The sequence below is a fragment of the Pseudophryne corroboree genome, chromosome 3 (genome assembly GCF_028390025.1).
Source record: "Pseudophryne corroboree isolate aPseCor3 chromosome 3, aPseCor3.hap2, whole genome shotgun sequence".
NCBI lineage: Eukaryota > Metazoa > Chordata > Amphibia > Anura > Myobatrachidae > Pseudophryne > Pseudophryne corroboree.
Window position 1 is genome coordinate 44,846,787 of NC_086446.1, and position 25,112 is coordinate 44,871,898.

At 48.1% G+C, this 25,112-nt stretch overlaps 1 protein-coding gene and 2 pseudogenes across 1 annotated transcript in view; 1 reads left to right on the forward strand and 2 right to left on the reverse strand.

Annotated features, from left to right (window-relative positions):
- The window catches only part of LOC135054671 (gastrula zinc finger protein XlCGF26.1-like), a 64,185-nt gene extending 40,602 nt beyond the window's left edge, over positions 1-23,583 (reverse strand). The window contains exon 1 of the mRNA XM_063957918.1: positions 23,293-23,583. The gene's annotated coding sequence lies outside the window, so the exon portion shown is untranslated. The remainder of the gene's footprint in view (positions 1-23,292) is intronic.
- On the reverse strand, positions 8,737-8,855 carry LOC134897822 (5S ribosomal RNA; annotated as a pseudogene).
- LOC134897823 (5S ribosomal RNA) lies at positions 10,910-11,028 on the forward strand (annotated as a pseudogene).
- Positions 23,584-25,112: the final 1,529 nt, after the last annotated feature.

Sequence of the window (25,112 nt, forward strand, 5' to 3'; positions counted from 1 at the left end):
AGCGGCTAATGCCATACAAACCCATAGAAGCTATGTGCATCAGGGTGGGTGCCCTGTGGAACCCAATGTACCTCACAGAAAGAGAGTTAACAATGGTAAGTCTACCACAACTCATCTTTTCTGCAGCGGGGTACATTGTGTTCCACAGGGAAAGATCGGGGATGTCCTAAAGCAGTTCCTCATGGGAGGGGACGCGCCTTAGCGGGTAAGAGAACCCGGCGTCCAAAGGAAGCATCCTCAGAGGCGGAAGTATCAAAGGCATAGAACCTAATGAACGTGTTCACTGAGGACCACGTGGCAGCCTTGCACAATTGTTCTGCGTGCGTCACAGCGGGCCGCCCAAGAAGGTCCAACAGACCGAGTAGAATGGGCCTTGATAGAAGCAGGAGCTGGGAGGCCAGCCTGCGCATAAGCTTGTGCAATCACTATTCTAATCCATCTGGCCAAGGGTTGCTCATTCGCAGGCCAGTCACGTTTGTGCGTTTATGGAAACCAAACAGTACAAAATGGGTATCTGACCTCCTGATAGAGGCAGTCCTCTCCACATATATACGGACAGCCCTTACCACATCCAAAGACCGCTCCTTGGGGGACAAGTCAGAAGAGTTGAAGGGGGTCATTGCGAGTTGATTGCTAGCTGCCGTTGTTCGCAGCGCAGCGATCAGGTTAAAAATCATAATTTCTGCGCATGCGTATGCACCGCAATACGCACGCATGACGTAGGGGTACAAAGAGCAGTGTAGTTTTGCACAGGTTCTAGCGACGATTCCATTCGCACTGGTGGACGCAAGAAAATTGACATGAAGTGGGCGTTTCTGGGTGGCAACTGACCGTTTCAGGGAGTGTTTGGAAAAACACAGGCGTGTCTGAAGAAATGCAGGCGTGGCTGGGCATTCGCTGGGCGGGGGTCTGACGTCAAATCCAGACACGAATAGGCTGAAGTGATCGCAAGCGCTGAGTAGGTTCAGAGCTACTCAGAAACTGCACAAACTGTATTTGCTGAGCACGGCTGCACACGCGTTAGCACTCCTGCAATGCGAAAATACACTCCCCAGTGGGCGGCGACTATGCGTTTGCACGGCTGGTAAAAACAGCTAGCGAGCGATCAACTCAGAATGACCCCCAAAGGCCGGAACCACAATCTCTTGGTTAAGGTGAAAAGATGACACCACTTTATGTAAGTAACCTGGGCGAGTTCTCAAAACTGCCCGGTCACAATGGAATATTAGAAAGGTGCTTTATCCTGTCGTCCACCCTAAGTCCAACACCCTTCTAGCAGAGGCAATAGCCAGCAGAAACAGGACCTTGGCGTTGAGACATTTAAGGTCCACTGACTCAAGAGGTTCAAATGGAGACTCTTGCAGGGCATTCAGGACAACAGACTTATCCCATGGAGCCACAGGAGGGATATAGGGAGGCTGAATCCGTAACACACCCTGAGTGAAAGTATGAACGTCCGGTATAGACTAAATTTTTCTCTGAAACCACACCGACAAGGCAGATATGTGAACCTTGAGGGAGGCAAGACGAAGGCCTAAGTCCAGGCCTTGTTGCAGGAAAGCCACAATTCTGGATGTTTTGAATCTGTACGCATCATAGTTCTTACCAGCACACTAGGTGAAGTAAGAATTCCAGACACTATAATAGATCCGAGCAGACGTCGGCTTACGGGCTTTCAACATAGTTTGAATGACCGCCTAAGAGAATCCTTTGGCTCTCAGGAGTGATGCTTCAAGCGTAACGCCGTCAAAGCTAGTCTGGCCAAGTCTGGATAAAGACAAGGGCCCTGAACGAGTAGGTCTGGTCGTTGAGGAAGTAGAAGATAACGCTCAGTCGATAGACGCTGCAGGTCTGAGAACCAATGCCGTCTGGACCACACCGGAGTGACTAGAAGTAGTATTCCTCCTTCTTGATTGAACTTTCACAGAACCCTGGTGTCAGCATCCGGAGTCTTACCTCCGGATCTGGTCCATGCGGCATTCCTGTAAGCTGGTTGGTGTGGCTGAAGCGGATAGGAGCTGCAGCAGCAAGGTCCTCCGGTGCAGCTGCCGGGCGTCTGAAGGCTGGGATCAGGGTCCTAGGGAGCGGAGCATGGCAGCTGGAGGTGTCTGTTTTCAAGTGGCCTGTTGCTGGAGTGCGGCGTCTGGGAGGCTGAGGCCAGAGGTAGTGGCTGTGTGCTGGTTCCACATGTGTCCTCTGGGCAGGGAGCCACCATGTTGGAGACCAAGCCAAGCCAATAGGTATCCCAGTTCGTGTCCAGCCAATCCAATGCAGTCTTCCCTTATAAAAAAGGGGTTGATGCTTAGCTATAGTGCCAGTGCTTCAAGTTACTTGCTGCAGTAAGGTGCTCAAGTTCTGTGCTCCAAGGTTAACCCCTGGTATCCTGGTTCTGTGGAGGCCGTCTGGTGGTCAGTTCTGTTATTGCAGTCCTTTCCTTCCAGTCCACCTGCTCTTGCGGTTTAACTGCTGGGTCCTCTATCTGGTACAGGGTCTCCGTTTACTGTCAGTGCTCACAGCGATACTTTCTTCAACATCGTTCTTCAAGTCATCTAGTTATTCAGTCTTATTCAGCATTGTTTATATGTATCTACAAGGAGAAAAAGTATGACTCTAGTTTGGGCGCACTCTTATTATTGTTTACTTTTCAATTATGATCAAATGAGAAATGATAATGACATCTTAAGCTTGTACTCTACACCTCATTAGAAAACTCGAAACTGGATATATACTGCACGTATGACCATGTATGAAAATTGTATCAGGAAGGAACACCATTAAATGTTACAAAATAATGTGTGGAATGTTCAGATCCTTAATTATACCTGGATAATTGCATAATGGAGGGTGGCTACATCACAAGCAACCTCCGTCTGCCAAGAATCTGTACAAACTTGGTTTGTATTAATACAACCCTGAATAGGGTAGGGTTAGTGAATGAGAGAGCCCACACACTATGTGCTGATATCTGGTAGTTAGCCACTGTCTTAGATTGGTAAACTTATTAAGGATTAGGAAAAATAAGATTTTACTTACCGATAAATCTATTTCTCGGAGTCCGTAGTGGATGCTGGGGTTCCTGAAAGGACCATGGGAATAGCGGCTCCGCAGGAGACAGGGCACAAAAAGTAAAGCTTTTCCGATCAGGTGGTGTGCACTGGCTCCTCCCCCTATGACCCTCCTCCAGACTCCAGTTAGGTACTGTGCCCGGACGAGCGTACACAATAAGGGAGGATTTTGAATCCCGGGTAAGACTCATACCAGCCACACCAATCACACCGTACAACTTGTGATCTAAACCCAGTTAACAGTATGATAACAGCGGAGCCTCTGAAAGATGGCTTCCTTTAACAATAACCCGAATTAGTTAACAATAACTATGTACAACTTATGCAGATAATCCGCACTTGGGATGGGCGCCCAGCATCCACTACGGACTCCGAGAAATAGATTTATCGGTAAGTAAAATCTTATTTTCTCTATCGTCCTAGTGGATGCTGGGGTTCCTGAAAGGACCATGGGGATTATACCAAAGCTCCCAAACGGGCGGGAGAGTGCGGATGACTCTGCAGCACCGAATGAGAGAACTCCAGGTCCTCCTTAGCCAGAGTATCAAATTTGTAAAATTTTACAAACGTGTTCTCCCCTGACCACGTAGCTGCTCGGCAAAGTTGTAATGCCGAGACCCCTCGGGCAGCCGCCCAAGATGAGCCCACCTTCCTTGTGGAGTGGGCCTTTACAGATTTAGGCTGTGGCAAGCCTGCCACAGAATGTGCAAGTTGGATTGTGCTACAGATCCAACGAGCAATCGTCTGCTTAGACGCAGGAGCACCCATCTTGTTGGGTGCATACAATATAAACAACGAGTCAGATTTTCTGACTCCAGCTGTCCTTGCAATATATATTTTTAATGCTCTGACAACGTCCAGTAACTTGGAGTCCTCCAAGTCACTTGTAGCCGCAGGCACTACAATAGGCTGGTTCAGATGAAATGCTGACACCACCTTAGGGAGAAAATGCGGACGAGTTCGCAGTTCTGCCCTGTCCGAATGGAAAATCAGATATGGGCTTTTGTAAGATAAAGCTGCCAATTCTGACACTCTCCTGGCAGAAGCCAGGGCTAGAAGCATGGTCACTTTCCATGTGAGATATTTCAAATCCACCTTTTTTAGTGGTTCAAACCAATGAGATTTTAGGAAGTCCAAAACCACATTTAGATCCCACGGTGCCACTGGAGGCACCACAGGAGGCTGTATATGCAGCACTCCCTTAACAAAGGTCTGGACTTCAGGGACTGAAGCCAATTCTTTTTGAAAGAAAATCGACAGGGCCGAAATTTGAACCTTAATAGATCCCAATTTGAGACCCATTGACAATCCTGATTGCAGGAAATGTAGGAATCGACCCAGTTGAAATTCCTCCGTCGGAGCACTCCGATCTTCGCACCACGCAACATATTTTCGCCAAATTCGGTGATAATGTTGCACGGTTACTTCCTTCCTTGCTTTAATCAAAGTAGGAATGACTTCTTCCGGCATGCCTCTTTCCTTCAGGATCCGGCGTTCAACCGCCATGCCGTCAAACGCAGCCGCGGTAAGTCTTGAAACAGACAGGGACCCTGCTGAAGCAAGTCCCTCCTTAGAGGTAGAGGCCACGGATCTTCCGTGATCATCTCTTGAAGTTCCGGGTACCAAGTCCTCCTTGGCCAATCCGGAACCACTAGTATCGTTCTTACGCCTCTTTGCCGTATAATTCTCAATACTTTTGGTATGAGAGGCAGAGGAGGAAACACATACACCGACTGGTACACCCAAGGCGTTACCAGCGCGTCCACAGCTATTGCCTGCGGATCTCTTGACCTGGCGCAATACCTGTCCAGTTTTTTGTTGAGGCGAGACGCCATCATGTCCACCATTGGTCTTTCCCAACGGGTTACCAGCATGTGGAAGACTTCTGGATGAAGTCCCCACTCTCCCGGGTGAAGATCGTGTCTGCTGAGGAAGTCTGCTTCCCAGTTGTCCACTCCCGGGATGAACACTGCTGACAGTGCTATCACATGATTCTCTGCCCAGCGAAGAATCCTTGCAGCTTCTGCCATTGCCCTCCTGCTTCTTGTGCCGCCCTGTCTGTTCACATGGGCGACTGCCGTGATGTTGTCCGACTGGATCAATACCGGTTTTCCCTGAAGCAGAGGTTCTGCCTGGTTTAGAGCATTGTATATTGCTCTTAGTTCCAGAATGTTTATGTGAAGAGACGTTTCCAGGCTCGTCCATACTCCCTGGAAGTTTCTTCCTTGTGTGACTGCTCCCCAGCCTCTCAGGCTGGCGTCCGTGGTCACCAGGATCCAATCCTGTATGCCGAATCTGCGGCCCTCCAATAGATGAGCACTCTGCAACCACCACAGAAGAGACACCCTTGTCCTTGGAGACAGGGTTATCCGTAGGTGCATCTGAAGATGCGACCCTGACCATTTGTCCAACAGATCCCTTTGGAAAATTCTTGCGTGGAATCTGCCGAATGGAATCGCTTCGTAAGAAGCCACCATTTTTCCCAGGACTCTTGTGCATTGATGTACAGACACCTTTCCTGGTTTTAGGAGGTTCCTGACAAGCTCGGATAACTCCTTGGCTTTTTCCTCCGGGAGAAAAACCTTTTTCTGAACCGTGTCCAGAATCATCCCTAGGAACAGCAGACGAGTTGTCGGCATTAACTGGGATTTTGGAATATTCAGAATCCACCCGTGCTGTTTTAGCACTTCTTGAGACAGTGCTAATCCCATCTCTAGCTGTTCTCTGGACCTCGCCCTTATTAGGAGATCGTCCAAGTATGGGATAATTAATACGCCTTTTCTTCGAAGAAGAATCATCATCTCGGCCATTACCTTTGTAAAGATCCGAGGTGCCGTGGACAATCCGAACGGCAGCGTCTGAAACTGATAGTGACAGTTTTGTACAACGAACCTGAGGTACCCCTGGTGTGAGGGGTAAATTGGAACGTGGAGATACGCATCCTTGATGTCCAAGGATACCATAAAGTTCCCCTCTTCCAGGTTCGCTATCACTGCTCTGAGTGACTCCATTTTGAACTTGAACTTCTTTATGTACAGGTTCAAGGACTTCAGATTTAGAATAGGCCTTACCGAGCCATCCGGCTTCGGTACCACAAAAAGAGTGGAATAATACCCCTTCCCTTGTTGCAGAAGAGGTACCTTGACTATCACCTGCTGAGAGTACAGCTTGTGAATGGCTTCCAACACCGTCTCCCTTTCGGAGGGGGACGTTGGTAAAGCAGACCTCAGGAAACGGCGAGGTGGATCTGTCTCTAATTCCAACCTGTATCCCTGAGATATTATCTGCAGGATCCAGGGATCTACTTGCGAGTGAGCCCACTGCGCGCTGTAATTTTTGAGACGACCGCCCACCGTCCCCGAGTCCGCTTGAGAAGCCCCAGCGTCATGCTGAGGCTTTTGTAGAAGCCGGGGAGGGCTTCTGATCCTGGGAAGGAGCTGCGTGTTGCTGTCTCTTCCCTCGACCTTTGCCTCGTGGCAAATATGAATAGCCCTTTGCTCTCTTATTTTTAAAGGAACGAAAGGGCTGCGGTTGAAAAGTCGGTGCCTTTTTCTGTTGGGGAGTGACTTGAGGTAGAAAGGTGGATTTCCCGGCTGTAGCCGTGGCCACCAAATCTGATAGACCGACTCCAAATAACTCCTCCCCCTTATACGGCAAAACTTCCATATGCCGTTTTGAATCCGCATCGCCTGTCCACTGTCGCGTCCATAAAGCTCTTCTGGCCGAAATGGACATAGCACTTACCCGTGATGCCAGTGTGCATATATCCCTCTGTGCATCACGCATATAAAGAAATGCATCCTTTATTTGTTCTAACGACAGTAGAATATTGTCCCTGTCCAGGGTATCAATATTTTCAATCAGGGATTCTGACCAAACTACCCCCGCACTGCCCATCCAGGCAGTTGCTACAGCTGGTCGTAGTATAACACCTGCATGTGTGTATATACTTTTTTGGATATTTTCCATCCTCCTATCTGATGGATCTTTAAGTGCGGCCGTCTCAGGAGAGGGTAACGCCACTTGTTTAGATAAGCGTGTTAGCGCCTTGTCCACCCTAGGAGGTGTTTCCCAGCGCTCCCTAACCTCTGGCGGGAAAGGGTATAATGCCAATAATTTCTTTGAAATTATCAGCTTTTTATCAGGGGCAACCCACGCTTCATTACACACGTCATTTAGTTCTTCTGATTCAGGAAAAACTATAGGTAGTTTTTTCATACCCCACATAATACCCTGTTTAGTGGTACCTGTAGTATCAGCTAAATGTAACGCCTCCTTCATTGCCAAAATCATATAACGTGTGGCCCTACTGGAAAATACGGTTGATTCGTCACCGTCACCACTGGAGTCATCGCCTGTGTCTGGGTCTGTGTCGACCGACTGAGGCAAAGGGCGTTTCACAGCCCCTGACGGTGTTTGAGTCGCCTGGACAGGCACTAATTGATTGTCCGGCCGTCTCATGTCGTCAAACGACTGCTTTAGCGTGTTGACACTATCCCGTAGTTCCATAAATAAAGGCATCCATTCTGGTGTCGACCCCCTAGGAGGTGACATCCCCATATTTGGCAATTGCTCCGCCTCCACACCAATATCGTCCTCATACATGTCGACACACACGTACCGACACACAGCAGACACACAGGGAATGCTCCTAATGAAGACAGGACCCACTAGCCCTTTGGGGAGACAGAGGGAGAGTTTGCCAGCACACACCAAAAGCGCTATATATATATCAGGGATAGCCTTATAATAAGTGCTCCCCTATAGCTGCTTTGTTATATAAAAATATCGCCATAAATTTGCCCCCCCTCTCTGTTTTACCCTGTTTCTGTAGTGCAGTGCAGGGGAGAGACCTGGGAGCCGTCCTGACCAGCGGAGCTGTGAGAGGAAATGGCGCCGTGTGCTGAGGAGATAGGCCCCGCCCCTTTTCCGGCGGGCTCGTCTCCCGCTATTTTGAGAAATCAGGCAGGGGTTAAATATCTCCATATAGCCTCTAGGGCTATATGTGAGGTATTTTTAGCCTTTATAGGTACTCATTTTGCCTCCCAGGGCGCCCCCCTCCCAGCGCCCTGCACCCTCAGTGACTGCCGTGTGAAGTGTGCTGAGAGGAAAATGGCGCACAGCTGCAGTGCTGTGCGCTACCTTTAGAAGACTGCAGGAGTCTTCAGCCGCCGATTCTGGACCTCTTCTGTCTTCAGCATCTGCAAGGGGGCCGGCGGCGCGGCTCCGGTGACCATCCAGGCTGTACCTGTGATCGTCCCTCTGGAGCTTGATGTCCAGTAGCCAAGAAGCCAATCCATCCTGCACGCAGGTGAGTTGACTCCTTCTCCCCTCAGTCCCTCGCTGCAGTGATCCTGTTGCCAGCAGGAATCACTGTAACATAAAAAACCTAGCTAAACTTTCTCTAAGCAGCTCTTTAGGAGAGCCACCTAGATTGCACCCTTCTCGGCCGGGCACAAAAATCTAACTGGAGTCTGGAGGAGGGTCATAGGGGGAGGAGCCAGTGCACACCACCTGATCGGAAAAGCTTTACTTTTTGTGCCCTGTCTCCTGCGGAGCCGCTATTCCCATGGTCCTTTCAGGAACCCCAGCATCCACTAGGACGATAGAGAAATAGTAGGAATCAGTAAAGTAGTGATACTGCTGTTGGCGTTATTGCCCTAGGTAGATCTTCCTACTTCACCGGGTATTCCCTAGTAGTCACCCGTCTAGGTACTGACCCAGCCCACCTCCGTTTAGCTTCCAAGATCGGACGAGATTGGGCGTGAACGGAGGGGTATGGTCGTAGAGAGAAATTGCCCTACATCGCTAATGAGAGTGCACCGAAGCGGAAGGATGGATTCCTTCTCGGGAGAGAATATGATAAGAATGTATAGATAATAAGATGTGAATCTGCTGTCCCCGTTAGACTGGCGGGACGTGTCCCGTAGGGGACTAGTCCGCCTGAATCGTGGATGAGAGTTCACGGAAGGAAGGAAAGTGAGAATGTAGAAAAAGAATTACAAAGTCATATAGGACACATATTTGGACGTTCTTAATTTCTTGCGGTCACCTGTTGGATTTCAATTAGATATGCGTCTTGGTGATGATAAGCAGTATCGTACAAATGATACAATTAAGAAGAAAAGCATAAGGTGCCGAGAGATAAACACACTAAATATTCACTTATGACAGTGGAAAAGTATGAATTTTTTAAACAGTGGTGGGCACACGGTATTTACCTAGAAAATGTGTGTATTTTTTGTTTGAAAAATAAATATACACACAGAATTGATTGAGTATGCACTCCTATGAGAGGGTATTGCAGGTAGTGTTCCTGCTTGGAATACCTGCTAGTCTTGCAGGAAAATAAGTTGTTTTAATATACACACAGACTTGTTTATATATACACACCTATGAGAGGGTATTGCAGGTGGTGTTCCTGCTTGTTAGAAAAATCCTGTGTTTTCTTTAAAAAAGGTCTGATTGTGTGCCTGCTGGAACAGCAGGAAGACAAATTGTTTGAATATGCACACCTATAGTGGGGTATTGCAGGTAATGTTCCTGCTAACCAAAAAAAATTGAAACAAAAATAGTTAAAGAATACATATTAAGTATCACATATTCAGATGTCAGACATAGGAGGTGCCCCTTAGAAGACACACCTGTTGTAGGGAATAAGATATCTACTATTTCAATGACAGATGGGCAAAAAATGCCCTAAACGAGATAAAAAGAATATTGGATATCACCCATTCCTGATGTCAGACATGAGAGGTGCCCCTTGGAAAAACGCGTTTCACCCGGTAACGGGCTTGTTCACTTTCATTCTGAGCAGCTGCTCAGAATGAAAGTGAACAAGCCCGTTACCGGGTGAAACGCGTTTTTCCAAGGGGCACCTCTCATGTCTGACATCAGGAATGGGTGATATCCAATATTCTTTTTATCTCGTTTAGGGCATTTTTTGCCCATCTGTCATTGAAATAGTAGATATCTTATTCCCTACAACAGGTGTGTCTTCTAAGGGGCACCTCCTATGTCTGACATCTGAATATGTGATACTTAATATGTATTCTTTAACTATTTTTGTTTCAATTTTTTTTGGTTAGCAGGAACATTACCTGCAATACCCCACTATAGGTGTGCATATTCAAACAATTTGTCTTCCTGCTGTTCCAGCAGGCACACAATCAGACCTTTTTTAAAAAAAACACAGGATTTTTCTAACAAGCAGGAACACCACCTGCAATACCCTCTCATAGGTGTGTATATATAAACAAGTCTGTGTGTATATTAAAACAACTTATTTTCCTGCAAGACTAGCAGGTATTCCAAGCAGGAACACTACCTGCAATACCCTCTCATAGGAGTGCATACTCAATCAATTCTGTGTGTATATTTATTTTTCAAACAAAAAATACACACATTTTCTAGGTAAATACCGTGTGCCCACCACTGTTTAAAAAATTCATACTTTTCCACTGTCATAAGTGAATATTTAGTGTGTTTATCTCTCAGCACCTTATGCTTTTCTTCTTAATTGTATCATTTGTACGATACTGCTTATCATCACCAAGACGCATATCTAATTGAAATCCAACAGGTGACCGCAAGAAATTAAGAACGTCCAAATATGTGTCCTATATGACTTTGTAATTCTTTTTCTACATTCTCACTTTCCTTCCTTCCGTGAACTCTCATCCACGATTCAGGCGGACTAGTCCCCTACGGGACACGTCCCGCCAGTCTAACGGGGACAGCAGATTCACATCTTATTATCTATACATTCTTATCATATTCTCTCCCGAGAAGGAATCCATCCTTCCGCTTCGGTGCACTCTCATTGGCGATGTAGGGCAATTTCTCTCTACGACCATACCCCTCCGTTCACGCCCAATCTCGTCCGATCTTGGAAGCTAAACGGAGGTGGGCTGGGTCAGTACCTAGACGGGTGACTACTAGGGAATACCCGGTGAAGTAGGAAGATCTACCTAGGGCAATAACGCCAACAGCAGTATCACTACTTTACTGATTCCTACTATTTTCCTAATCCTTAATAAGTTTACCAATCTAAGACAGTGGCTAACTACCAGATATCAGCACATAGCGTGTGGGCTCTCTCATTCACTAACCCTACCCTATTCAGGGTTGTATTAATACAAACCAAGTTTGTACAGATTCTTGGCAGACGGAGGTTGCTTGTGATGTAGCCACCCTCCATTATGCAATTATCCAGGTATAATTAAGGATCTGAACATTCCACACATTATTTTGTAACATTTAATGGTGTTCCTTCCTGATACAATTTTCATACATGGTCATACGTGCAGTATATATCCAGTTTCGAGTTTTCTAATGAGGTGTAGAGTACAAGCTTAAGATGTCATTATCATTTCTCATTTGATCATAATTGAAAAGTAAACAATAATAAGAGTGCGCCCAAACTAGAGTCATACTTTTTCTCCTTGTAGATACATATGTACTTCCTTTTTATGACCCTGGGCGCACCGCCATACGGACAGATAGGGATTTCCAATATATGATCGTCCATTTCTGGCTTCTATATCATTCCCTGTATTTTTGAATCTATTTCTGTGCAAGATCAACAACCTGTGTTTATTCAGCATTGTTCACAAGTCATCTCTTCATTCATTGTATTTCAGCATCGTTTACAAATCACAAGTCATCACCTCATTCAGTGTATTTCAGCATCGTTTACAAGTCACTTCTCCATTCAGTATTCTTCAGCACCATCTACAAGTCACGAACATTTCGGTGGCGCCATGGATATAGCTTATCTAGACTTTAGTAAGGCTTTTGACACAGTTCCACATCGCAGACTGCTAAATAAACTTGAAAGTTTGGGATTGGATATTAGGATTATTGAATGGATAAGATCTTGGTTGAAGGATAGAAAACAAGAGAGTTGTGGTAAATGGAGTGCATTCACAGGAGGGAAATGTTACCAGTGGAGTACCCCAGGGATCTGTACTTGGACCAGTGCTTTTTAATATCTTTATTGGTGACATTGCAAATGGCATTAAAGGGAAAGTATGTCTTGTTACAGATGACACAAAGGTATGCAACAGGGTAGGACACACCAGGTGGGGTAAAACAAATGATTGAGGATCTAGGTAGACTAGAGGAATGGTCAAGAGTGTGGCAATTACAGTTTAATGCCCAAAAATGCAAAATCATGCACTTGGGTCTCAAAAATCCTAAAGCTAAATACAGTATTAATGGCACTATACTGGAAACTACTGAGGAGGAAATGGATCTAGGAGTCACTATTTCAGATGACTTAAAAGCAGGTAAGCAATGTAACAAGGCAATGAGGAAGGCTAGTCAGATGCTTGGGGCTGCATTGGGAGAGGAATCAGCAGCAGAAAGAAAGAAAATAAGAATTTACTTACCGATAATTCTATTTCTCGGAGTCCGTAGTGGATGCTGGGGTTCCTGAAAGGACCATGGGGAATAGCGGCTCCGCAGGAGACAGGGCACAAAAGTAAAGCTTTCCGATCAGGTGGTGTGCACTGGCTCCTCCCCCTATGACCCTCCTCCAAGCCAGTTAGGTACTGTGCCCGGACGAGCGTACACAATAAGGGAGGAATTTTGAATCCCGGGTAAGACTCATACCAGCCACACCAATCACACCGTACAACTTGTGATCTAAACCCAGTTAACAGTATGATAACAGCGGAGCCTCTGAAAAGATGGCTCACAACAATAATAACCCGATTTTTGTAACTATGTACAAGTATTGCAGATAATCCGCACTTGGGATGGGCGCCCAGCATCCACTACGGACTCCGAGAAATAGAATTATCGGTAAGTAAATTCTTATTTTCTCTATCGTCCTAGTGGATGCTGGGGTTCCTGAAAGGACCATGGGGATTATACCAAAGCTCCCAAACGGGCGGGAGAGTGCGGATGACTCTGCAGCACCGAATGAGAGAACTCCAGGTCCTCCTTAGCCAGGGTATCAAATTTGTAGAATTTAGCAAACGTGTTTGCCCCTGACCAAGTAGCTGCTCGGCAAAGTTGTAAAGCCGAGACCCCTCGGGCAGCCGCCCAAGATGAGCCCACCTTCCTTGTGGAATGGGCATTTACATATTTTGGCTGTGGCAGGCCTGCCACAGAATGTGCAAGCTGAATTGTATTACACATCCAACTAGCAATAGTCTGCTTAGAAGCAAGAGCACCCAGTTTGTTGGGTGCATACAGGATAACAGCAAGTCAGTTTTCCTGACTCCAGCCGTCCTGGAACATATTTTCAGGGCCCTGACACATCTAGCAACTTGGAGTCCTCCAAGTCCCTAGTAGGTGCAAGGCACCACAATAAGCTGGTTCAGGTGAAACACTGACACCACCTTAGGGAGAGAACTGGGGACGAGTCCGCAGCTCTGCCCTGTCCGAATGGACAAACAGATATGGGCTTTTTTGAGAAAAAAACCACCAATTTGACACTCGCCTGGTCCAGGCCAGGGCCAAGAGCATGGTCACTTTTCATGTGAGATGCTTCAAATCCACAGATTTGACTGGTTTTAAACCAATGTGATTTGAGGAATCCCAGAACTACGTTGAGATCCCACAGTGCCACTGGAGGCACAAAAGGGGGTTGTATATGCAATACTCCCTTGACAAACTTCTGGACTTCAGGAACTGAAGCCAATTCTTTCTGGAAGAAAATCGACAGGGCCGAAATTTGAACCTTAATGGACCCCAATTTGAGGCCCATAGACACTCCTGTTTGCAGGAAATGCAGGAAACGACCGAGTTGAAATTTCTTTGTGGGGCCTTCCTGGCCTCACACCACGCAACATATTTTCGCCACATGTGGTGATAATGTTGTGCGGTCACCTCCTTTCTGGCTTTGACCAGGGTAGGAATGACCTCTTCCGGAATGCCTTTTTCCCTTAGGATCCGGCTTTCCACCGCCATGCCGACAAACGCAGCTGCGGTAAGTCTTGGAACAGACATGGTACTTGCTGAAGCAAGTCCCTTCTTAGCGGCAGAGGCCATAAGACCTCTGTAAGCATCTCTTGAAGTTCCGGGTACCAAGTCCTTCTTGGCCAATCCGGAGCCATGAGTATAGTTCTTACTCCTCTACGTCTTATAATTCTCAGCACCTTAGGTATGAGAAGCAGAGGAGGGAACACATACACCGACTGGTACACCCACGGTGTTACCAGAACGTCCACAGCTATTGCCTGAGGGTCTCTTGACCTGGCGCAATACCTGTCCCGTTTTTTGTTCAGACGGGACGCCATCATGTCCACCTTTGGTATTTCCCAACGGTTTACAATCATGTGGAAAAAACTTCCCGATGAAGTTTCCACTCTCCCGGGTGGAGGTCGTGCTGAGGAAGTCTGTTTCCCAGTTTCCATTCCCGGGATGAAACACTGCTGACAGTGCTATCACATGATTTTCCGCCCAGCGAAAAGTCCTTGCAGTTTTTGCCATTGCCCTCCTGCTTCTTGTGTCGCCCTGTCTGTTTACGTGGGCGACTGCCGTGATGTTTTTCCCACTTGATCAATACCGGCTGACCTTGAAGCAGAGGTCTTGCAAAGCTTAGAGCATTATAAATTTACCCTTAGCTCCAGTATATTTATGTGGAGAAAAGTCTCCAGACTTGATCACACTCCCTGGAAATTTTTTTCCTTGTGTGACTGCTCCCCAGCCTCTCGGGCTGGGCTCCGTGGTCACCAGCATCCAATCCTGAATGCCGAATCTGCGGCCCTCTAGAAGATGAGCACTCTATAACCACCACAGGAGAGACACCCTTGTCCTTGGATATAGGGTTATCCGCTGATGCATCTGAAGATGCGATCCGGACCATTTGTCCAGCAGATCCCACTGAAAAATTCTTGCGTGAAATCTGCCGAATGGAATTGCTTCGTAGGAAGCCACCATTTTTACCAGGATCCTTGTGCAATGATGCACTGTTTTTAGGAGGTTCCTGACTAGCTCGGATAACTCCCTGGCTTTCTCTTCCGGGAGAAACACCTTTTTCTGGACTGTGTCCAGAATCATCCCTAGGCACAGCAGACGTGTCGTCGGGATCAGCTGCGATTTTGGAATATTTAGAATCCACCCGTGCTGTTGTAGCAGTATCCGAGATAGTGCTACTCCGACCTCCAACTGTTCCCTGGACTATGCCCTTATCAGGAGATCGTCCAAGTAAGGGATAATTAAGACGCCTTTTCTTCGAAGAAGAATCATTATTTCGGCCATTACCTTGGTAAAGACCCGGGGTGCCGTGGACAATCCAAACGGCAGCGTCTGAAACTGATAGTGACAGTTCTGCACCACGAACCTGAGGTACCCTTAGTGAGAAGGGCAAATTTGGGACATAGAGGTAAGCATCCCTGATGTCCCGGGACACTATATAGTCCCCTTCTTCCTGGTTCGTTATCACTGCTCTGAGTGACTCCATCTTGATTTGAACCTTTGTAAGTGTTCAAAAAAAATTTTTTAGAATAAGTCTCACCTAGCCTTCTGGCTTCAGTACCACAATATAGTGTGGAATAATACCCCTTTTCTTGTAGTAGGAGGGGTAATTTAATTATCACCTGCTGGAATACAGCTTGTGAATTTTTTCCCATACTGCCTCCTTGTCGGAGGGAGACCTTGGTAAAGCAGACTTCAGGAGCCTGCGAAGGGGAAACGTCTCGACATTCCAATCTGTACCCCTGGGATACTACTTGTAGGATCCAGGGGTCCTGTACGGTCTCAGCGCCATGCTGAGAACTTGTCAGAAGCGGTGGAACGCTTCTGTTCCTGGGAATGGGCTGCCTGCTGCAGTCTTCTTCCCTTTCCTCTATCCCTGGGCAGATATGATCTTATAGGGACGAAAGGACTGAGGCTGAAAAGACGGTGTCTTTTTCTGCAGAGATGTGACTTAGGGTAAAAACGGCGGATTTTCCAGCAGTTGCCGTGGCCACCAGGTCCGATGGACCGACCCCAAATAACTCCTCTTCCTTTATACGGCAATACACCTTTGTGCCGTTTGGAATCTGCATCACCTGACCACTGTCGTGTCCATAACATCTTCTGGCAGATATGGACATCGCATTTACTCTTGATGCCAGAGTGCAAATATCCCTCTGTGCATCTCGCATATATAGAAATGCATCCTTTAAATGCTCTATAGTCAATAAAATACTGTCCCTGTCAAGGGTATCAATATTTTTAGTCAGGGAATCCGACCAAGCCACCCAGCTCTGCACATCCAGGCTGAGGCGATCGCTGGTCGCAGTATAACACCAGTATGTGTGTATATACTTTTTATGATATTTTCCAGCCTCCTGTCAGCTGGTCCTTGAGGACGGCCCTATCTATAGACGGTACCGCCACTTGTTTTGATAAGCGTGTGAGCGCCTTATCCACCCTAAGGGGTGTTTCCCAACGCGCCCTAACTTCTGGCGGGAAAGGGTATACCGCCCATAATTTTCTATCGGGGGGAACCCACGCATCATCACACACTTTATTTAATTTATCTGATTCAGGAAAAACTACGGTAGTTTTTTCACATCCCACATAATACCCTCTTTTGTGGTACTTGTAGTATCAGAAATATGTAACACCTCCTTCATTGCCTTTAACGTCTGGCCCTAATAAGGAATACGTTTGTTTATTCACCGTCGACACTGGATTCAGTGTCCCTGTCTGTGTCTGTGTCGACCGACTAAAGTAAACGGGCGTTTTAAAAACCCCTGACGGTGTTTTTGAGACGTCTGGACCGGTACTAATTGTTTGTCGGCCGTCTCATGTCGTCAACCGACCTTGCAGCGTGTTGACATTATCACGTAATTTCCTAAATAAGCCATCCATTCCGGTGTCGACTCCCTAGAGAGTGACATCACCATTACAGGCAATTGCTCCGCCTCCACACCAATATCGTCCTCATACATGTCGACACACACGTACCGACACACAGCAGACACACAGGGAATGCTCTTAACGAAGACAGGACCCCACTAGCCCTTTGGGGAGACAGAGGGAGAGTTTGCCAGCACACACCAAAAGCGCTATATATGACAGGGATAGCCTTATAATAAGTGCTCCCTGTATAGCTGCTTTTATAATATAATTTTTGCCACTATTTTGCCCCCCCTCTCTTGTTTTACCCTGTTTCTGTAGTGCAGTGCAGGGGAGAGATCTGGGAGCCGTCCTGACCAGCGGAGCTGTGTAAGGAAAATGGCGCTGTGTGCTGAGGAGATAGGCCCCGCCCCTTTTCCGGCGGGCTCGTCTCCCGCTCTTTAGTGTATTCAGGCAGGGGTTAAATATCTCCATATAGCCCCGGAGGCTATATGTGAGGTATTTTTTAGCCAAATAGGTTTTCATTTGCCTCCCAGGGCGCTCCCCTCCCAGCGCCCTGCACCCTCAGTGACTGCCGTGTGAAGTGTGCTGAGAGGAAAATGGCGCACAGCTGCAGTGCTGTGCGCTACCTTTAGAAGACTGAGGAGTCTTCTGCCGCCGATTCTGGACCTCTTCATGTTTCAGCATCTGCAAGGGGGCCGGCGGCGAGGCTCCGGTGACCATCCAGGCTGTACCTGTGATCGTCCCTCTGGAGCTGATGTCCAGTAGCCAAGAAGCCAATCCATCCTGCACGCAGGTGAGTTCACTTCTTCTCCCCTAAGTCCCTCGTTGCAGTGATCCTGTTGCCAGCAGGACTCACTGTAAAATAAAAAACCTAAGCTAAACTTTCTCTAAGCAGCTCTTTAGGAGAGCCACCTAGATTGCACCCTTCTCGGCCGGGCACAAAAATCTAACTGGCTTGGAGGAGGGTCATAGGGGGAGGAGCCAGTGCACACCACCTGATCGGAAAGCTTTACTTTTGTGCCCTGTCTCCTGCGGAGCCGCTATTCCCCATGGTCCTTTCAGGAACCCCAGCATCCACTAGGACGATAGAGAAATAAGTAATAATGCCACTGTATAGGTCATTGGTACGACCTCATCTAGAATACTGTATTCAGTTCTGGAGGCCATATCTTCAAAAGGATATTAATACATTAGAAACTGTACAAAGGAGGGCAACTAAAATGGTGCATAGCCTACATCACAAAACATACCCAGAAAGACTAAGAAATCTCAATATGTATAGTTTGGAGCAGAGAAGGGAAAGGGGGGACATGATAGAAACTTTCAAATATATGAAGGGTTTTAACAAAGTCCAGGAGGGAAACATTCTCCAAATGAAGAGAAGCAATAGGACACGAGGACATGCACTGAGACTGGAGGGGGGGAGGTTCAGGGGAAATTTGCGGAAAAATTATTTCACAGAAAGGGTAGTGGACAAGTGGAATAGCCTCCCATCAGAGGGGGTAGAGGCTAAGACAGTAGAGCAATTTAAACATGCATGGGATAGACATAAGGATATCCTTACAAAGAAATAAGGATCAAATAAGGTTAGTGATAAAAAATAATATAAAAAATAAAAATAAAATAAGGGGCAGACTAGATGGGCCAAGTGGTTCTTATCTGCCGACAAATTCTATGTTTCTATGTTCTTCAGAACTCACTCTGACTTATCTCCTAGTTGTGGTGTATTACTGAAGTCTCATTAAAACTAAATTAATCTTTCTTCAGTGTATCGTTCTCAGTCATTGTCCTCATTGCCTACCCCTCTTCACCTTCAGGCCTACTCTTCAATCCATGAGTAAGAACTATATTCAGCCACCTCATTTCCTTCCTTTGCCGAAAGCTGCTCCCTTAGTCAATTGTCAGTCATCAGATCCTCAACTCATGTCGAGCGTGACACCTGGGCAGGAGTGACACTGGAGGGAGGACATAAGGCTGCCGAAAGATCCATGGAATGGCCAGTGCATCCACGAATGCTGCTTGAGGATCCCTGGTCCTTGATTCAAAGACCAGAACTTTGTGATTGTGTCGAGATGCCATCAGGTCTACATCTGGTAGGCCCCACGTGTCCACTAGGAGTTGAAAGACTTCCGGATGAAGACTCCACTCTCCGGTGTGTACGTCCTGGCGACTGAGGAAGTCTGCTTCCCAGTTTAGGACTCCCAGAATGAACACTGCCGTTATTTCTGGCAGACGGCGTTCCATCCATAGAAGAATCTTTGACACTTCCATCATTGCCGTGCGGCTTCAAGTGCTGCCTTGATGGTTAATGTATGCCCCCGTGGTGGCATTGTATGACCGTACTTGAACAGGACTGTTCTGTACCAGAGGCAGGGCGAAGGGTAACGCACTGAACACCGCCCGCAGTTCTAGAATGTTTAATCAGGAGGAGGGACTCCTTCTTGGTCCAACGACACTGGAAAGAGTGTTGCTCCAACACCGCACCCCATCCCCGCAGACTGGCATCCGTTGTCAGCAGGACCAAGTCAGGGATCCAGAAGGAACGGCCCCTGCTCAATTGCTGGACCCGGAGCCACCAGGTTAGCGAATGACGAACCTCCGGAGTCAAAGTAATTATGTGAGATCTGATCCGATGAGGTAGGCTGTCCCACTTGGAAAGGAGTAGCCTCTACAGGGGGTGGGAATGAAATAGAGCATACTCTACCATGTTGAATGCAGACACCATCAGGCCAAGTACTTGCATCTTATCCTGTCCTGAAGCTTCAAGACTTTTCCCGGAGAAAGGAACAGACGTTGACTGTGTCCAGAAGTGCCCCCAGGTGCACCATGCTCTGAGCTGGGACCAGCGAGGATTTCGTCCAATTGATGAGCCACCTGTGGGCTTGTAGGAAGCTTACCGTCAGTTGTAGATGACTGAGGAGGACATTGTGGGAGTTTGCCAGGATCAGCAAGTCATCCAGAGACGGCAGGATCCTGACTCCCTGGCGACAGAGCTGTGCCGTCATTACAGCCATGATCTTCATGAAGATCAGAAGAGCTGTAGCCAGTCCGAATGGCAGAGCCTGGAACTGATACTTGAGGTTGCCAATAGCAAACCGCAGATGCTGCTGATGTGACTTGGCAATAGGTATATGCAGGTATGCATCCTGTATATCCAGGGATACCATATAGTCTCCAGTATCCATCGCTAGCACAATTGAGCGCAACGTTTCCATCCTGAATTTTGACACACTCATACCCCTTTCACATCGCACAAATAACCTGGTATCGACACGGGTCAGTGTGCGATGTGAAAGCTCCTATGCTGAATTAGCACGTCACCTGACCCGGTAATTCAACCCGGTAAAATAGAAGGGTTATTACCGGGTTGAATACCGGGTCAGGTGCAGTGTGAATGGGAGCCGTTCCGATGCGACACGGCTCCCATTCACAGCATAGATGAGCTCATCTCCCAGCGCCGCCTCCACCCCCATCCCTGCTGCTGCTGCGCCCCCCGCTGCTATGGCAACCGACCTGGTGTATTGCCGGGTCGGAAAGCAAGCAAAGGAGCGCAAATGCCGGATCCCACCCAGTAAGGACACGTTTCTCTTACCGGGTGGGATCCGGCATTAGCGATCAGAAAGCAGCATTACAAACTTGTTTAGTGATTGGAGGTTGAGTATAGGCTGGAATGACCCATTAGGTTTCGGTACTAGAAACAGGGTTGAGTAGTAACTACTGCCCCTTTGGGACAGAGGTACCGGCACTACCACTCTTGTATCCAGGAGAGAACTCACAAACTGCTACAGAGAACAGGCCGCAGGAGTATGCAATGCCTCTTGGGAGGTGATGGAGATGCGGCACTGAATGTCATTCTGACATATACTGTAACAGTGCTGCATCCCTTGAAGTCTTCTTTGAAAGACTATCATCTGCCTTCTCTCTTACCTGCTCCTACATTGGACTTGTTAATGAAACTGAGCTCACAGTGCGTGGAGGCGGGGTTACAGAGGACGTCCCAATGCATCCTGGGACAGCCTAAAGCTAAAATTTAGCCTGTTTGTGCCTCTGGATCAAGATCCACTCTACACCCCGATGTACTTCTTGTGGAGCCCAGTGTACCCCGCAGCAGAAACAATATGTAATTGGCAGTAGGGACGGTGTAATGGTTAGCGTTACTGCCTCACAGCGCTGAGGTAATGGGTTTGACTCCCACCATGGCTCGAACTGTGTGGAGTTTGTATATTCTCCCCGTCAGGGCTACAACTAAAGTAGTACATGTACCCAGACTGTCCGGCTCTGCACGCGGTGCCGGTGAGAGCTGTAGCGACGTCGCTGTGTTATATAACAGGCGGCAGCACTGTCCGGCTAGTGAGCATGTAAAGCTCTGTCTGGTCCAGGTACGGATAGTCAGACGATGCCCAGAGATGGGGGCGGGGTAGTGCTGCTTTCAATTATGCTGCAAACTGCAAAAAAAGACTATCCATCTGCCTCAACGCGTCTTTGCCTGCTGACTGGCAGCCTGGGGTGCCTGACAGGAGCAGTGGGAGAGGCCAGTGCATGGAGGAGAGGAGGAGCAGCAGCATGGTGGCCAGCCACACCTGGCCTCCCGTCTTTTCCATAGGCTGCATCTAACTGTGGTTGCGCATAGGAACATTTATTTTATTCTGTATTATTTTCCCACTGATATAGTGCAGGGAGCTAGTACGGTGATGTTTACAGTGTAGGGTATAGAGGGGTCAGGGATGTAGCGTAGGGTATAGAGGGGTCAGGGATGTAGCATAGGGTATAGAGGGGTCAGGGATGTAATGTAGGGTATAGAGGGGTCAGGGATGTAATGTAGGGTATAGAGGGGTCAGGGATGTAGTGTAGGGTATAGAGAGGTCAGGGAAGTAGTGTAGGGTATAGAGGGGTCAGGGATGTAGTGTAGGGTATAGAGGGGTCAGGGATGTAGTGTAGGGTATAGAGGGGTCAGTAATGTAGTGTAGGGTATAGAGGGGTCAGGGATGTAGTGTAGGGTATAGAGGGGTCAGGGATGTAGTGTGGGGTATAGAGGGGTCAGGGTAGTAGTGTAGGGTATAGAGGGCTCAGGGATGTAGTGTAGGGTATAGAGGGGTCAGGGATGTAATGTAGGGTATAGAGGGGTCAGGGATGTAGTGTAGGGTATAGAGGGGTCAGGGATGTAATGTAGGGTATAGAGGGGTCAGGGATGTAGTGTAGGGTATAGAGGGGTCAGGGATGTAATGTAGGGTATAGAGGGGTCAGGGATGTAGTGTAGGGTATAGAGGGGTCAGGGATGTAGTGTAGGGTATAGAGGGGTCAGGGATGTAGTGTGGGGTATAGAGGGGTCAGGGATGTAATGTAGGGTACAGAGGGGTCAGGGATGTTGTGTAGGGTATAAAGGGGTCAGGGATGTAATGTAGGGTATAGAGGGCTCAGGGATGTAGTGTAGGGTATAGAGGGGTCAGGGATGTAGTGTAGGGTATAGAGGGGTCAGGGATGTAGTGTAGGGCATAGAGGGGTCAGGGATGTAATGTAGGGTATAGAGGGCTCAGGGATGTAGTGTAGGGTATAGAGGGGTCAGGGATGTAGTGTAGGGTATAGAGGGGTCAGGGATGTAGTGTGGGGTATAGAGGGGTCAGGGAAGTAATGTAGGGTACAGAGGGGTCAGGGATGTTGTGTAGGGTATAAAGGGGTCAGGGATGTAATGTAGGGTATAGAGAGTTCAGGGATGTAGTGTAGGGCATAGAGGGGTCAGGGATGTAATGTAGGGTATAGAGGGCTCAGGGATGTAATGTAGGGTATAGAGGGCTCAGGGATGTAGTGTAGGGTATAGAGGGGTCAGGGATGTAGTGTAGGGCATAGAGGGGTCAGGGATGTAATGTAGGGTATAGAGGGCTCAGGGATGTAGTGTAGGGTATAGAGGGGTCAGGGATGTAGTGTAGGGCATAGAGGGGTCAGGGATGTAATGTAGGGTATAGAGGGCTCAGGGATGTAGTGTAGGGTATAGAGGGCTCAGGGATGTAGTGTAGGGTATAGAGGGGTCAGGGATGTAGTGTGGGGTATAGAGGGGTCAGGGATGTAATGTAGGGTACAGAGGGGTCAGGGATGTTGTGTAGGGTATAAAGGGGTCAGGGATGTAATGTAGGGTATAGAGAGTTCAGGGATGTAGTGTAGGGCATAGAGGGGTCAGGGATGTAATGTAGGGTATAGAGGGCTCAGGGATGTAATGTAGGGTATAGAGGGGTCAGGGATGTAGTGTAGGGTATAGAGGGGTCATTGATGTAATGTTGTAGGGTATAGAGAGGGTCACTGCATGGTCCCCCACTCTGCCCTGTATCATAATGCCAAATATCAGTGTGTGCCAGGGGCTGTGTTATTCTCCCCTCATATATCACTGTCTGGTCCCTTCTCCCCTATATAATAATCATATATAATAAGTTACCTCTTGTAGTAATGAGGCTCTCCAAAATGACGGCTGAGGACTCCCTAAGTCCGCCCCCTCTGTAGCAGGATATGACGTTCTAATATCTTGCGCGACTACAGGAAAATGGCCGCCGCACATATGAGGTAGTTTATTTGGTTACTCTAGTGATGACCTGTGTGATGCTGCTACCGCTGTCTACATGACGTCCGTCGTATCTACAGGCACCTGATTGGCTGCCCGGTGCGTCAATCACAGCTCTAAAACAGATGGGGCGATATCTGTAGTCATAGTGAGAGTGGATGGGAGGAACCGGTGGAACAGCTTTGAGATGCGATTGGCTGATGTGGGGTGAGTGGGAGGGGACAGCAGCGGGGTGGGCGTGTCAGTGGATAATAGGAGGTAGAGCAGCAGGGACAGTAACCATGGCTACAGAGAGACGCTGAGGAGGCCCCGCCCCTCCCCATAGTAACACTGGCTGTCATGTGACTAATGAGGGATATATAATAATCTCCTGACTGTATTAGTAACAGGTAGTAATGTGCTGCTCTGTCCCCAATATGTCCCCCCCGGGCAGTGTCCTGTGTTATTATATATCAGCTATGGCTTATACTGCAGCTTGTGGTGTCACCTCACTGTACCGCAGGAGGAGCAGCCTGTGGTGTCACCTCACTGTACCGCAGGGGGAGCGGCCTGTGGTGTCACCTCACTGTACCGCAGGAGGCGCAGCCAGTGGTGTCACCTCACTGTACCGCAGGGGGAGCGGCCTGTGGTGTCACCTTACTGTACCGCAGGGGGAGCGGCCTGTGGTGTCACCTTACTGTACCGCAGAGGGAGAAGCCTGTTGTGTCACCTTACTATACCACAGGGGGAGCAGCTTGTGTCATCACCTTACTGTACCGCAGGGGGAGCAGCCTGTGGTGTCACCTCACTGTGCCTCGGGGAGCGGCACGTGGTGTCACCTCATTGTACTGCAAGGGGAGCGGCCTGTGATGTCACCTTACTGTACCACAGGGGGAACGGCCTGTGGTATCACCTTGCTGTATCACAGAAGGAGCAGCCTGTGGTGTCACCTTTACTGTACTGCAGAGGGAGTGGCCTGTGGTGTCACCTTTACTGTACTGCAGAGGGAGTGGCTTGTGACATCACCTTACTGTACCGCAGGGGGCGCAGCCTGTGGTGTCACCTTATCGTACAGCACTGGGAACTGCCTGTGATGTCACATTATTGTACCACAGGGGGAGCAGCCTGTGGTGTCTCCTTATTTTACTGCAGGGGTGTCACATCACTACAATGCAAGACAAGCAAGCCCGGGTCTATATTACTTTAATGCAGTGAGAGCAGCCTGCTGTGTCACATTACTATACTACAAGTGGAGCAGACTCTGCTGTCATGTTATTATTATAATGCAAGTTATTAGGCAGAGGAAGCAGACTCTGGTGTGTTACTGTAATGGAGATGGGGCAAGCTTTGGCGTCAAGTTACTAGAATGCCAGGGGAGCAGCCTGTGGTGTCACATTACTATAATGCAGGGGAAGCAGCCTGTGGTGTCACGTTACTATAATGCAGGGGAAGCAGCCTGTGGTGTCACGTTACTATAATGCAGGGGAAGCAGCCTGTGGTGTTATGTTACTATAATGCATGGGGAGTAGCCTGTGGTGTCACAATACTATAATGCAGGAGGAGCAGACTCTGGTGTCTCTCATGCTGAAACATATGTATCAACGATGTAACTGGCCAATCACCGGCCAGATGTGTTGAAGGACAGAATCAGCCAATCGGGGGTGATTAACGTTGGTATGCGCCAATTGGTAGTGCCTGTTAGCATTTTCGTTGGAGGA